The sequence below is a fragment of the Monodon monoceros genome, unplaced genomic scaffold (assembly GCF_005190385.1).
Source record: "Monodon monoceros isolate NGI ecotype Baffin Bay Population unplaced genomic scaffold, NGI_Narwhal_1 Super_Scaffold_3, whole genome shotgun sequence".
Lineage (NCBI taxonomy): Eukaryota > Metazoa > Chordata > Mammalia > Artiodactyla > Monodontidae > Monodon > Monodon monoceros.
Genome location: NW_021703780.1, coordinates 21,098,327 through 21,111,408, shown reverse-complemented (window position 1 = coordinate 21,111,408; position 13,082 = coordinate 21,098,327). Strand labels below are relative to the sequence as shown.

At 44.0% G+C, this 13,082-nt stretch overlaps 1 protein-coding gene across 7 annotated transcripts in view; it reads right to left on the bottom strand.

Annotated features, from left to right (window-relative positions):
• CARMIL1 (capping protein regulator and myosin 1 linker 1) overlaps positions 1-13,082 on the bottom strand; it is a 435,866-nt gene that overhangs the window by 249,453 nt on the left and 173,331 nt on the right. The window contains exon 1 of one of the 7 annotated variants that reach the window (XM_029242722.1): positions 25-709. The exons of the other annotated variants lie outside the window; for them this stretch is intronic. The gene's annotated coding sequence lies outside the window, so the exon portion shown is untranslated. Of the gene's footprint in view, positions 1-24; positions 710-13,082 lie in introns of those variants that run through there. 7 annotated transcript variants of the gene reach the window in all.

The following is a 13,082-nucleotide window of genomic DNA, read 5'->3' as shown; positions in this document are numbered from 1 at the left end:
CAAACATATAAAGACGTGTCTCACCCTACGTCACTGTGAAGCATACTCAGCAGACACGATGAAAAAGTTCTGGAGATGTGTTGACTTTTATCTTCTTGTTTGTCACCTCTTGGGCGTAAGATGGATGCCCTGCCTCTAGGCTCAAGCCCATGTGGAAGGCAGAGGAAGCTGAAAACAGGAAGGGATAGCTCCTGTCTCAGAAAAGCAAAACTTTCACAGAAAGCCCCAGTGGACTTTCACTTATATTTAGTTGGCCAGAATGTATCACATGACTCTCTCTAGGCCAGGGTTTCTCAGCCTCAGCCCTACCAACATTTGGGGCCAGATAACTCTCTCTTGTGGAGGACCAGCCTGTGCATTACAGGATGTTTTCCTGCAGCCCCGGCCTCTACCCACACATGCAACTAGCACCCCAACCCCAGTTGTGACGATCAAAAATGTCTCCAGACACTGCCAAATGTCCCCCGGAGGGCACAATCACCCCGGGTTGAGAACCACTCTTACGCTAATCACCATTCCATAGGCTAAGATGAACAAGGGAGTGATGAACGGGGCAGTCAGGCAACCAACAGAGCCTGCCGCAGAGGCTCTATACCTATTTCTTTTTTTTTCTTTTTTGCGGTATGCAGGCCTCTCACTGTTGTGGCCTCTCCCGTTGCGGAGCACAGGCTCCGGACGTGCAGGTTCAGCGGCCACGGCTCATGGGCCCAGCCACTCCGCGGCACGTGGGATCTTCCGGGACCGGGGCACGAACCCCCGTCCCCTGCATCAGCAGGCGGACTCTCAACCACTGCGCCACCAGGGAAGCCCTCTATACCTATTTCTTAAATGTTTTCAAATGAGCTCACTTACCACCATGCTAAGTATTTTGGAAAACGGAGGAGAAACATACAAAGTGCCCCCCCACCTTAGAAGTACTAACAATAAAATTTTAAAGTCAAGATTAATACACAAGAAATAATCAGCAGGAAAAAATATACTGTAAAGGACTTAAACCATAGAAAGAGGGAAGACATCTTTCATTTGGTCTAGATCAGGACGGATAAAAGCACATAAGAGTGTAGCCTGGAGTCCGTAATGAAAATGTCACTTCAGAGCAGAACTTGCTTTTGAAGACTCGAAATACTTAGACAAGTGGCCAGAGAGAAGGAAAACAATCTAAGCAGAAGTCATAGAGTGAGCATGGCTAAGAGCTCAGGAGCTACTCTTCAACAGGCCTGAGTTCTGACGAGTCAAGCCTGAGAATGGACAAGTCATTTAGCCTCTCTGTGCCTCAGTTTTATCATCTGTATAATGGGGATAATAACAACATCTACCCCCTAAGGTTGTTGAGAGGATCAAGTGAGAGTATTTGACAAACAGTAAGCAATCAGTTGTTAGTTTCTATTGTTATTGTACAGCTATAATATCTATTAATTAACATAATAAGAATTCAGAAAGAGAGGCTGCCTATCAGGAATCAGAGGAGTCCCTGTTAGAGAGTAGCTGTGATATTCTAAGCAGGACAACCAGAACCTAGAGTTGGTGGGTAAAGCCAGGCTCCTGATGGCCGTGAGATACTGGCTGAGATCCAGGCGGGACAGCAGAAGGACCACCCCGAAAGCACCAACCATACCTACCAAGAGGTGGTGGCAGGAGGGTTGGCTGGAATCTGTGGGTGATTTCTAGTAAACTTCCTTGCCAGCAGCCATGGTCAAGTCAATAATAAGACATATGTTATAAAGGAGTTGTAGGTTACAAAGCATTTCTACATGTACTAGCTGAGCACTTTGCATGTAACAAGCCCGTCCACAGCTAATAGAGAGCTACCCTGGCAAGGAGGAGTTCGATTTATCATGTGAAAAGTTACTGCCAAGCAAAGCCAATCTGGGGAAAGAAGTGAGAGATATAAGACTTGCCTTTATAGCACAAGAGACATGGATTTGAGCCAGAAAATGATTGATTAATGCAGTATCTTTCATTGATTTAAGAGAAAATAGATAAGTTTTAAAAAAAAATTTCCAGTCTATGCATTTTTATCTGTGAGCAGGCCACCAATGAGCCTTCAGAGTCCCAAACTCCTATCTGCTGGGTCCTGATTCTTTTATGATCAAAGGAGAAAGGATTAAAACACACACACACACAAAACTACCAATTATTCCTGGTACCCTGTTCTTCCATTCAGGGTTTCTTTAGCAGTTAACACCTGCAGATGCTCCCCAGGGTTATACACATTCATCTTCCACTAAGTTTAATAAGTTCCATAAGGCACATAATAATAGTTTGAGGAAGTGGAAAACTTAGCCTTACCTAAAAAAAAGAAAACAACATAAAACTACAAAGTACTCCTGTGTGTGCCTGACAACCACAAAGGGAGAGGACCAGATGAAGAGCAAGGATGCGTTCTCCACGGCATGGTTTTGGTTACTCCGCCCATCCTCACTTGTCCAGTTATCTGGGATCTTTTATGTAGTAATATATAGATTGCTTTCTATCATACCCACGATAGATGCCTCCAGCTTCTGTCAAAATTCAAGGTGTCCAATACCTTCTAGAAAGTATCTGTCATTTAGTCCACTGCTGGGTTTCAATAAATACTGAACCTCAACAACTGAAAAGACTGATCCACTTATAATAAAAACCTTTGCCATGGAAGGAGTGAGTAGAAAAAAATCCACGTAGAAAGGTTTTCTGGTGGATCCACAATCACATCACAGAAGCAAAAAGTGCCCTTTTCTGATTTGCGGGGCAGCCTTACTTCTAGCACACGGAAGTGATAAAATGAGACTTTTTTTCATATTACCAGGAATGATAAATTTAAACAAATATCATTTACTGTACTGTGTCCTCAATATTACACTGGGCATTTTACATTTATTATTTTCCCTAATTTTCACACAATAGGGTGGATCACCAATGTCCCTAATTTTCAGGGCAGCGCTCTGAGGGTCAGGAGGTTAGATAATTGACTCAAGGACATAGTAGAGAAGCTTGAATTCCAACGAGCATCTTTCTGACTTCCAACAGTGTCACACCACCAATACAGCTAAACAAGCAATAGAGCAACTTGGTATCCAACTAAATGCACCAAATACACTACAGTGATCAGTGAAGTACAAACTTTATTAAAGCCAAGAGTTATGAAAACAATTTACCATTCCATTCTGTCCCCACTTGTTCTTTGAACTTGACTTTACCATAGCCTAGAAAACAGGCTGCTCACCCTTCCTTGCCATCAAATACAGCAGAATCTAGAGCCGCCCCATCCAGTAGAAACATAACATGAGTTATGTCTGTAAGTTTACATTTTCTTGTGGCCACATTTTTTTAAGTGAAAAAAAGAGACGAAATTAACAACTTAATTTAGTTAATCTAATTATCCAAAATAGTAGCATTTAAACATGTAATCAATATAAAAATTATTACTGAGACATTTTACGTTCTTTCCTTCATGGTAAGTCTGAAATCTGGTATGTATTTTACACTCACAGTGCAACTCAATTCAGACTAGCACATTGCAAGTGCTCAGTAGCTCCATATAAATTTGCAGCTACCATACTGGGCCACACAGATATACACCCTTAGAGTTACATGCACAAAACCCCTTTAATAATTAGCCCCGTGTCTCTATAATGATCTGAAAGGAGAATGCTCTCTTCTTGCTTCTATATGTACACGCTCCTAAACGGGAGGTGAGGTGGAGGATGGAAGGACTGGGAGTTTGGGGTTAGCAGATGCAAACTCTTATATATAGAATGGATAAAAAACAAGGTCAGACTGTATAGCACAGGGAACTACATTCAACATGCTGTGATAAACCATAATGGAAAAGAGTATGAAAAAGAACGTATATATATGTATAACTGAATCATTTTGCTATACAGCAGGAACTCACACAACACTGTAAATCAACTACAGTTCTATAAAATAAAAATTTTTAAGTACAATTCCTAATTTAAATAAATAAACAAATAAATAAATAAATAAATAGAAGTATACATTCCTGGGATGAGATTACAGGGATACCAGCCAGACACTGCCTGAAATTCCACCACTGTAGCTTCCACTTAGTTCTTTAAATATAGTACTTTGAGCTGTTCTAACAAAAACGCCCCTGAACAGAACACTTTACACTGATATGCATCGTTAAACCTTAGGTCACACAAAGGGAGCTGACAGCATGTCCGGAAAGAGTGGACAGGACACAGAAGACAAAACGAGATAGCCGACTTTCGGCACACCTAGGCTCTGAGCCTATCACAAGTCCCTGTCCCAAATTCCCTTTGTCCTCCACAACTTGGAGGAATTACTGAAATCACTCCTTGTCAAGAATAACTAATGTCAAGAAACACAAAAAGGATGGACTTCCCGAGTGGCACAGTGGTTAAGAATCCGCCTGCCAACGCAGGGGACACGAGTTTGAGCCCTGGTCCGGGAAGATCCCACATGCCACAGAGCAACTAAGCCCTTGTGCCACAACTACTGAGCCTGCGCTCTAGAGCCCACAAGCCACAACTATTGAGCCTGTGTTCCTAGAGCCCATGCTCCGCAACAAGAGAGGCCACCGCAATGAGAAGCCCACGTACCGCAATGAAGAGTAGCCCCCGCTCGCTGCAACTAGAGAAAGCCCATGGGTGGCAACGAAGACCCAATGCAGCCAAAAATGAATAAATAAATAAATTTTAAAAAGGAATACAAAAAGGAAACTACTGGGGCTTCCCTGGTTTCCAACCCAATAACCTAAGGCAAACGCTGTAAATGCCCACAGGGTCCCACAGATGGAATGCAGGGGCCAGATGAGCCTGTTCCCAGCTGAGGGCATAGACTTGAGTCCAGGCCAGGAGACCATGGCGGGTGGGAATGTGGCCCCAGCGTTGCTTGGTCACCTGACTTCTCAAGAGAAGTCACAAAGCTGGATTTTCAGGTTCATCACCTGATTTTTACATAGTAGCAACTCACATAATATTTTAGATAACCGTGTACAGCTAAACAGGAAGTGGCTGCAAATCATACGTTATCTCAGGGAACTCATTTGCAAACTCAGAGTTTACATGCAGACTAAGAGTGGGACTAGACCTCATGGAGCACTGACACTGCACCCTCTTCCTGCCATGCTCTTTGCTGTCCTCTGGGGGAGACAAAACCATGCCTTGCCAGCTCTGAGACCAAAAGAAGCACAGAAAGCAAGACAGGGTGGACTACGTGCAACGTTTGCCTCCTGGGGCATCTTCATCTGTAAGATGAGGGGCTGGTTTAGCCCAGGGCTGCATCGGGAGGGGCACAATCTGGAGTGAGTGGAATACACTTGCCCGTAGAGAAGGGACAGCCACATCTTGGAGGCACACAATCGTCCCAGTCAGTGGACAGACCTGGGGCAGCAGGAGCTACCAATGTCTTAAAAAGAAGGCAAAAATACAGATTTTTCTGGAAAACCTCCGAATCATTAAATGTTGGCAACTAATTCAAATCTTATTCCAATATTGTATGAGCTGAGTTCAGCTCATAGGGCCACCTCTTTGTAGCCCCTGGATCAGGACGTCTCCAAAGTTCCACCTAGCCCCTTAAACGTGTAATTCTCACAACTTCCCTGCAGCATTAACTTGACCCACTTTCTCATGTAAAGCTTTGAAAGAGGTGCTGTTGATTGCAGGAGACTAGGAGAAAAATGACTAAATGAAATACAGTATCCTGGATCGGATCCTGGAATTAAAGGACGTTAGTGGAACAACTGGTAAAAATCCAAATGAAGTTGGCAGTTACAGTATTGTATCACTGTTAATTTCTTGGTTTCGGTAAGTTTACTACAGTTAAGTAAGCTGTTAACGTTAGGGAAAGCTGGGTAAATGTACATGGGAATTCTCTGAACTACTTTGGCTACTCTTCCATAAATCTAAAATAATCTCGAAATAAATTTTTTTAAAAAAAACTCATAGAACTGTATCCCACCCAAAGTATTAACTTTATAGTACATTAATTTCTAAAATGAAATGTGTTTTTAAACTTGCTAGTAAGCAGAACCTTGAATTGCCTTGAATCTTCACTCTGATAGACTAAGAGAAACCAGAACGTACCAGAACAGGTTCTGTCCTTTGCTTTATAGCGTCTGTGCAATAACCTGTGGGGCATGGAATCAATGACTTTTACTAAGATAGCAAATGGCTGAATTTAGGTAATTATGATTAATTTGACTTGAGAAAGTTGCCAAATTCTCAACAGCTTTTTGGTCTTAGAATACAAATTAACTTACAACAGGAGGACTAGAGACATGATTACCCAAACAAGAGAGGTAGAACCGAAGTAATAAATGAAAAGTTCTGGCATGGAATAATGCAAACTGCACAAAAGGCAGTGATCAGTGCCCTCTGGCAAATGAGGTAATTAACATAAATAACATACAGTCTATTCACATCTCACCCAGCGTTTGAAACAGCACGTTAGATTACAACATACTTACATCATCACTTTTCCAACCAGCTCCTTTCAATCTTTCTTTGCTTTTGTAATAAGGCGGGATACATGGACAGAAATAAGCTGACATATTTCCAAATGTATAGAGAAAGCTGTACCATGAATGGGACGCACTGAAATCAACCAGCAGGAAAAGCTGTAGGAACTCTTTTCTAATTTGCATTCTGTCTGCCATTCCTATTATTACGGTCTTAAATCAATGTGACATATATAGTAAATATACTTAATAGAAAACATGAAATAAAATAATTAGTTTCATTAGTGCTTTGTGGCAAACAGATTTACAATAACTTTAAGCCACAAGAATGCCCAGAGCAAGAAACAGTCATTCTTGTTTAACAAATATTTATGAGGCTCTACCACAAAGCAACCTATGCGCTCAGCCTCGGGAATAAGCAGTGAGCAGAACAAAGACCTCTGGTCCTGTGGAACTTACATTCTAGCAGAAGGGAGAAGAGACAAGGAATGAGATCAATAAATAAAATGTAGACTCTGTTAGATGATGCTAAATGCTAAGGAATAATAAAGTAAAGAAAGGAGACAGAAAGTGTTGGAGGGGTGTTGAAAGTTAAGGCGGGTGGTCAGAAAAGCAGGAAAGGCCTCACTGGACAAGTGACATTTGAGGAAAGACCTGAGGGATGTGAGGGAGCCTTGCCACATGGATACAGGGCGGGAAAGGAAAGGGAATTTCAGCAACTGCAAAAGCTCAGAGGTGGAAGCAGGCCCAGACTGTTTCAAGAAACAGTCAGGGGCTTCCCTGCTGGCGCAGTGGTTGACAGTCCGCCTGCCGATGCAGGGGACGCGGGTTCGTGCCCCGGTCCGGGAAGATCCCACATGCCGAGGAGCGGCTGGGCCCATGAGCCATGGCCGCTGAGCCTGTGCTCCGCAACGGGAGAGGCCACAACAGTGAGAGGCCCGCGTACCGCAAAAAGAAAAAAAAATAAAAAGAAACAGGATGGATGAAGTGGAGAAAGTAAACGGGGGAAAGTAAAAGATGAAGTGAGAGAGGAATGGCGGCCTAGGTCACATAGTAGCTTACAGGTCACAGGAATGACTTTGGCTTTTCCTCTGAATGAGATGGAAAGAGGATTGACATGATCGGAGCACATCTAATAACAGACTAAAGGGGATCAGGCTGGAAGCAGAGAGGCCGGTTAGGACATTCCATTAATCCAGGTGAAAAATTATGGTGGCCTGGCCCAGCGTGATAGCAGTCAGATGATAAGAAATGGATTCTGAATATATTTTGAAGGATTTGGATTTGCTGATGGGGTGTGAGAGAAAGATAATTCAAGAATGACTCCAAATGTTTTGTCCTAAGTAAATGGAACAATGGAATGCTGTTCACTGAGATGGAAAGACTGGCGGGGCAGGTTGGTGTGGGAGGGGAGCAGCTTGGAGATAAGAGGAGAATTAGGATTTCCTTTTTGGACAGTTACATTGTTTGTTTTTATTGTGGTTTTAAATTCAAGCAGTCGATTTTTTTTTTCATGTGGGAATAGTTTTAATTGGCTAAATGCCCTAACTGAACACACTTCCCAAAATTATTAAGAGCCACACCATTTTCATTAAAAACATTTCAAAACCAAAAGAACAAAAGAACTTGAAGTTTTGCCTTTTCCCCAAGGTTCATTAAACAGCTAAAAACAGAGCTGAACAGATAAATCACAAAATAATAACTAGTAACTAGCAATACTGAAACCTAGTTAACTCTCAGTTACCCAGATAATCAAGTTATCCAGAACACTTTACTCACCAAACTCAATGGAGAAATGGCACTGAATGTATCGGTGGACTAGAAAATATTAGCAAAACATCTGTACGTTTCATGCAGTTGATTTTTATTCCAGTATTCCTGAACTTATATAATCAAAAAACAAGCTGACGGGATATTACCTCCAGATCCATTCAGAAAAGGCATTATCAGCCCTAGGTTTCATCACTGATTTACCTTTTCCAAAGCTCATCCCCACATCCTACACCCCTCTCAGACCCTCCCTCCGAAAACATTAACGCTTCTCAGCAGTAGTAACTTTGACAAGATTCAAGCAATTAACAAGGCAATTTTGCCCCCAACCTGCCTTTTTTTCCCCTCCCTTTTGCCCACACATCCTTGTGCGATCCCCACAAGATGCAATTTCCCAGAAGGGATCCCCTAGAAATGATCACCCAGTGAAACAGACACCTCTCAGCACCCTTGAGGGGTTCCAAGGACATGTTATGTTTGAAATGCCTATTAGACACATCTGAGTATCGACGACCAGCAGGCAGGCAGATAAAGGGGGCCTGGGGTTCACAGGAGAGATCAGGACTACAAATAAAAATGTAGCAATCTTCATCATACAGATGAGTTTTAAAGCATAAACTAAACAGAGAAGAGATATAAGTGCCCTGAGGCACTCCATTTAGAGTTTGGGGAGATGAGGAACCAGCAAAGGAGGCTGAGAAAGACCAGCCAGAGAGGAACAAGGAAAACCAGGAGGGGTGTGTCCGGGCAGTCAAGTGGAGAATGTATTCAAGGGGGAGAATAATCGACCGTGTCAAATGCTGCTGTAGTTGAAATAAGAGGAGACTGGGACCACGGTGGACCGCAGCAGTTAAACGTCACTGATGACCTGATAAGAGCAGAGGCAGTGGAGTCCGAGTGAGGGGTAAAAACCCCAAGGTATGGGTTCCGGATAGAACGGGGCGGGGTTGGGGGCGGATAGCAATATTAGACGTGATGAATACAGATGACTCATTCCAAATGTTCTGTTGTAAGAGGAAGAGAAGAAATCGGCCAGTAGCTGGAAGCGAAATCAGAGTCAAGAGAGGATGTTTTTATTTAATGGGAAAAATAATAACTTGTATGCCTGTGGGAATTCAGTAGAGAGAAGAAAACTGATGATATAGGAGGGAAAGGAGACATTTTATGGAGATGGAAATGGGATGTCGTGCCCAAGGAGCTGGGGGCTCGGGCACAGACACAGGCAGGTGCTAGGTGTGGTGCAGGGAGCATGTGGAAGTTTTCTTCCGATTGCTTCCATTTTTATTTTTATTTTTTAGTGAAAAAGGAAGTGGCAAAGAGTACAGAGACAATGGATGTTTGAAGAGCAAGTATAAAGTATGGGACGGTTGTCTAAGAGAGGGAGGGAATGAACAGACAGTGGCAACACGACATGACTGTCAGGTGACATCAAGGGCCCACCTGGCACTTGTGATCACTAACTTAGAGTGAGATGATCAATACGGTGGGGTATGGTTTTGTCCTGGCACATGTGGCTGCACAGGTGCAAGTACAGAGTAGGTGCAGAGAAAGAGATGGATTTAACCGGAATTGTGGTTTAGTCAAGCGAGAATGACACAGTGTGAGAGGGACAAGGGTGATGAGGGTGTAAGTAGTGATGAGAGTGGTTGATCAGGGAATTCAAGCTGGGAAAGGAGAGAAGTCAGGACTTGGGGTGAGGGTGGAACCGTGAAGAGGTGGTGGATTCAATGAACTGAAGGTCCTGGTGGTCCAAGGACTGTCGAGGTTGGAGGTACCACACAAGGCGAGCCAGAAGGACGGCAGTGGTGGTCAGAGTGGGGTGTCCAGAGACAGCTATGGAGGCACTGAGGTTACTGGTGATGACAGGACCAAGGGCATGACCCTGGGATGGAGTCACTGAGGAAGGTGGAAGACCACTCACGGGAGGAAATGAGGTTGAGAAGCTGAAGGATGAAGGGGTTGGGAGGATTACCAACATGAAGAGTGAAATTCAGGAGAACCAGCAGGAGTTGCGCTGGAGAGAGGCACAGTGAGCCAGAAACCGAGCCCTTCAGGGAACGAGGGGAGTGACTGCGTAGGGGAGCAGATGCCTGGCAAGGGATGGGGGGCCACACAGAGATCTGAGACACAGCAGGAGGCTTTCGGGAGGAGGGGACACAGCACAGAAACCTCGGAGAAAAAACCTTTTTTTTTTTTAATAAATTTATTTATTTATTATTTTTGGCTGTGTTGGGCCTTCGTTGCTGCACGCAGGCTTTTCTCTAGTCGCGGCAAGTGGGGGCTACTCTTCGTTGTGGTGCACGGGCTTCTCATTGCGGTGGCTTCTCTTGTTGCAGAGCACGGGCTCTCGGCACGCGGGCTTCAGTAGTTGCGGCACATGGACACAGTAGTTTTGGCTCGTGGGCTCTAGAGCACAGGCTCAGTAGTTGTGGCGCACGGGCTTAGCTGCTCCGCGGCATGTGGGATCTTCCCAGACCAGGGCTCGAACCCATGTCCCTGCATTGGCAGGTGGATTCTTAACCACTGCACTGCCAGGGAAACGTAGAGGATGCTACCCCATCCCTAACCGTGGTTCAAGGGTAAGGTTAAAAACCTGCAGCCACTTGAGAGGCCTGCAGGAGAAACAGTATTGTCAGGGGAGCCCCAGGTTTCCATAAAAGCAAGAAGGGGAAGGGGACGTCCACAGACAAGGTCAGGAAGTTGGGGATTTGCTGATGACTGACCCCGAGGGCACAGAGTGCACAGGGAGGGGGCTCCAGAGGGAGAGACAGGATTTTAAAAACTGAAGTAAAGAGTCAAATGACAATATGACAAAGGGATGAGGGATGCCTTGGGAGTCCAGGCTTCCTATGGTGACTGGCACAAACAGGAGCAGAAAGTGTGATGCGACTGGTCCTGATGCTGAAGGTAGAGAGTGATGGAGAGGCTGGCAGTGTGGAAGGGTCTTTCCAGGAGCAGAGAACTGGGGGTCCTATCTGACCCCTACTGAGGACGTTAGGGGTGCTGAGGAAGGTGGGGGGCTGCTGAGAAGATACAGATTTACTCCTCACTAATGGGCCAGTAGAGAGATGTTTTGTAAAATTAGCCTCTTCCGAAAAACGTGAAAATACTGACTTGACCTAACTATCCCAGCAATTACCTTAGATCCTTTATGTCTAGAAATAAATGTAAATCCTCTAGAAACCACAATTCTGCGTTTTTTAAACTACCCAAGGGAACTCCCTGGCATCCCAGTGGTTAGGACTCGGCACTTTCACTGCCGGGGCCCGGGTTCCATCCCTGGTCGGGGAACTAAGATCCCACACAAGCCACGTGGCCAAAAATATAAAATGAAATAAACTACCCCAAATTTCCTCAACTACGGGAGAATGAACATGAAAGCACATAAGCCTTCACAGTGACACACTCCCATTGGGTGCTATAAACATTCTAAGTTAAAGAAACATCCAATGATGTACATTTTTCCGCAAGCACCTACAATCTTATAAAACATCGGAACAAGGAGAAGCAGTGCTTAGGCCCTGAACTCTTTAGGATTCTTAGAAGGAAACTGTGTGCTTATTTTACGTCTGGAAAATAAGATTAGACAGATTACATCGTATTTCCTGACAAGATTATTAGAGTGCGGTGGCCACAGTAACCAGGGGGCCACGTGCAGAGCTGGAGGAGGAGGAAAGTTAGAGGGCATCTTTTTCAAAAAGAATAAATGACATACTTTCAGAGCAGGTAAGAATTGCTAAAGGCCCTGTAGTTGGATCCTTCACCCAAAGGACCCTAGAAGATATAAAGTTTTTACATATAGAGAAACTATAAGAAATGCTCTTTTGAAATTTCACATCATCCGAAGAGAAAAATAAGGTAAAAATGAAACTTCTTAGGCATGAGTTGAGAGATGTTGGAAAACTTACCAGTAATAATAAATAAAATAAAGATTTCAAGCTTAACTACAAAGAACAGAGACATATCCTTAGTACTTACTAGATGCCGAGCACTTTCTTTTCACTTAACCCTCACAATTCCATTTCTTCGGTTGAGCAGTCAAAGAAGTAATCAAGGTTACATAGTTGGCCCTTTGGATCAGAGGGTTCCACATCCGCAGATTGAACCAACCACAGATCAAAAAAAAATTCCAGAAGGTTCCAAAAAGCAAAACTTGAATTTCCTGCACTCCAGCAACTATTTACACAGCATTCACATTGCATTACGTACTATAAGTAATCTAGAGATGATTTAAAGTATGCGGGAGGATATGCAGACGTTATATACAAATATATGCCCATTTTATATAAGGAAGGTGAGCATCTTGGATTTCGGTATCCTCGGGGGGTTCTGGAACCAATCCCCTCGCAGATACCGAGGGATGACTGTAAGTTCCAGAGCTGGGATTTGAACCCCGGTGAGCCCAGCCCCCAAACCTGCCCTGCATCTAGAGACTCTCGGGATGGCCCGGTATCCATGACAGCTGTAGTCAGGTTATCAGTCCAGATGAGCGTCTAGCCTGCCTGTCACCAAAAGCTGACGTGAGAAAGTCACTCTCATCCTCTCTGAACCCGAGTTTCCTCATCTGGAAATGAGATTAAATAACCTCTTCACAGAGGGAAAACCAAAGATCCAAATAAGTCTCTGGCCTAGTCTTATACATACAAAGTCATGTTCTTAGAAACAGGTCAGGGGAACCCTTAACGGTCTCATCACCTCCTGGTGTTTATATCGCGTCTGAGACATCCCCGTGCCGAAGTCTCATCCATCTTACACCTGAATTCTTCCAAGTGCAGGTTACTCACCAGCCAATGAAGAAAAACACTTTAACTCCAGACAATTAAACTCTGTCCCATTTAATATCCTTTCTCTGACTCTAGTTGTATACTATGCACTCATTCAGAGCAAG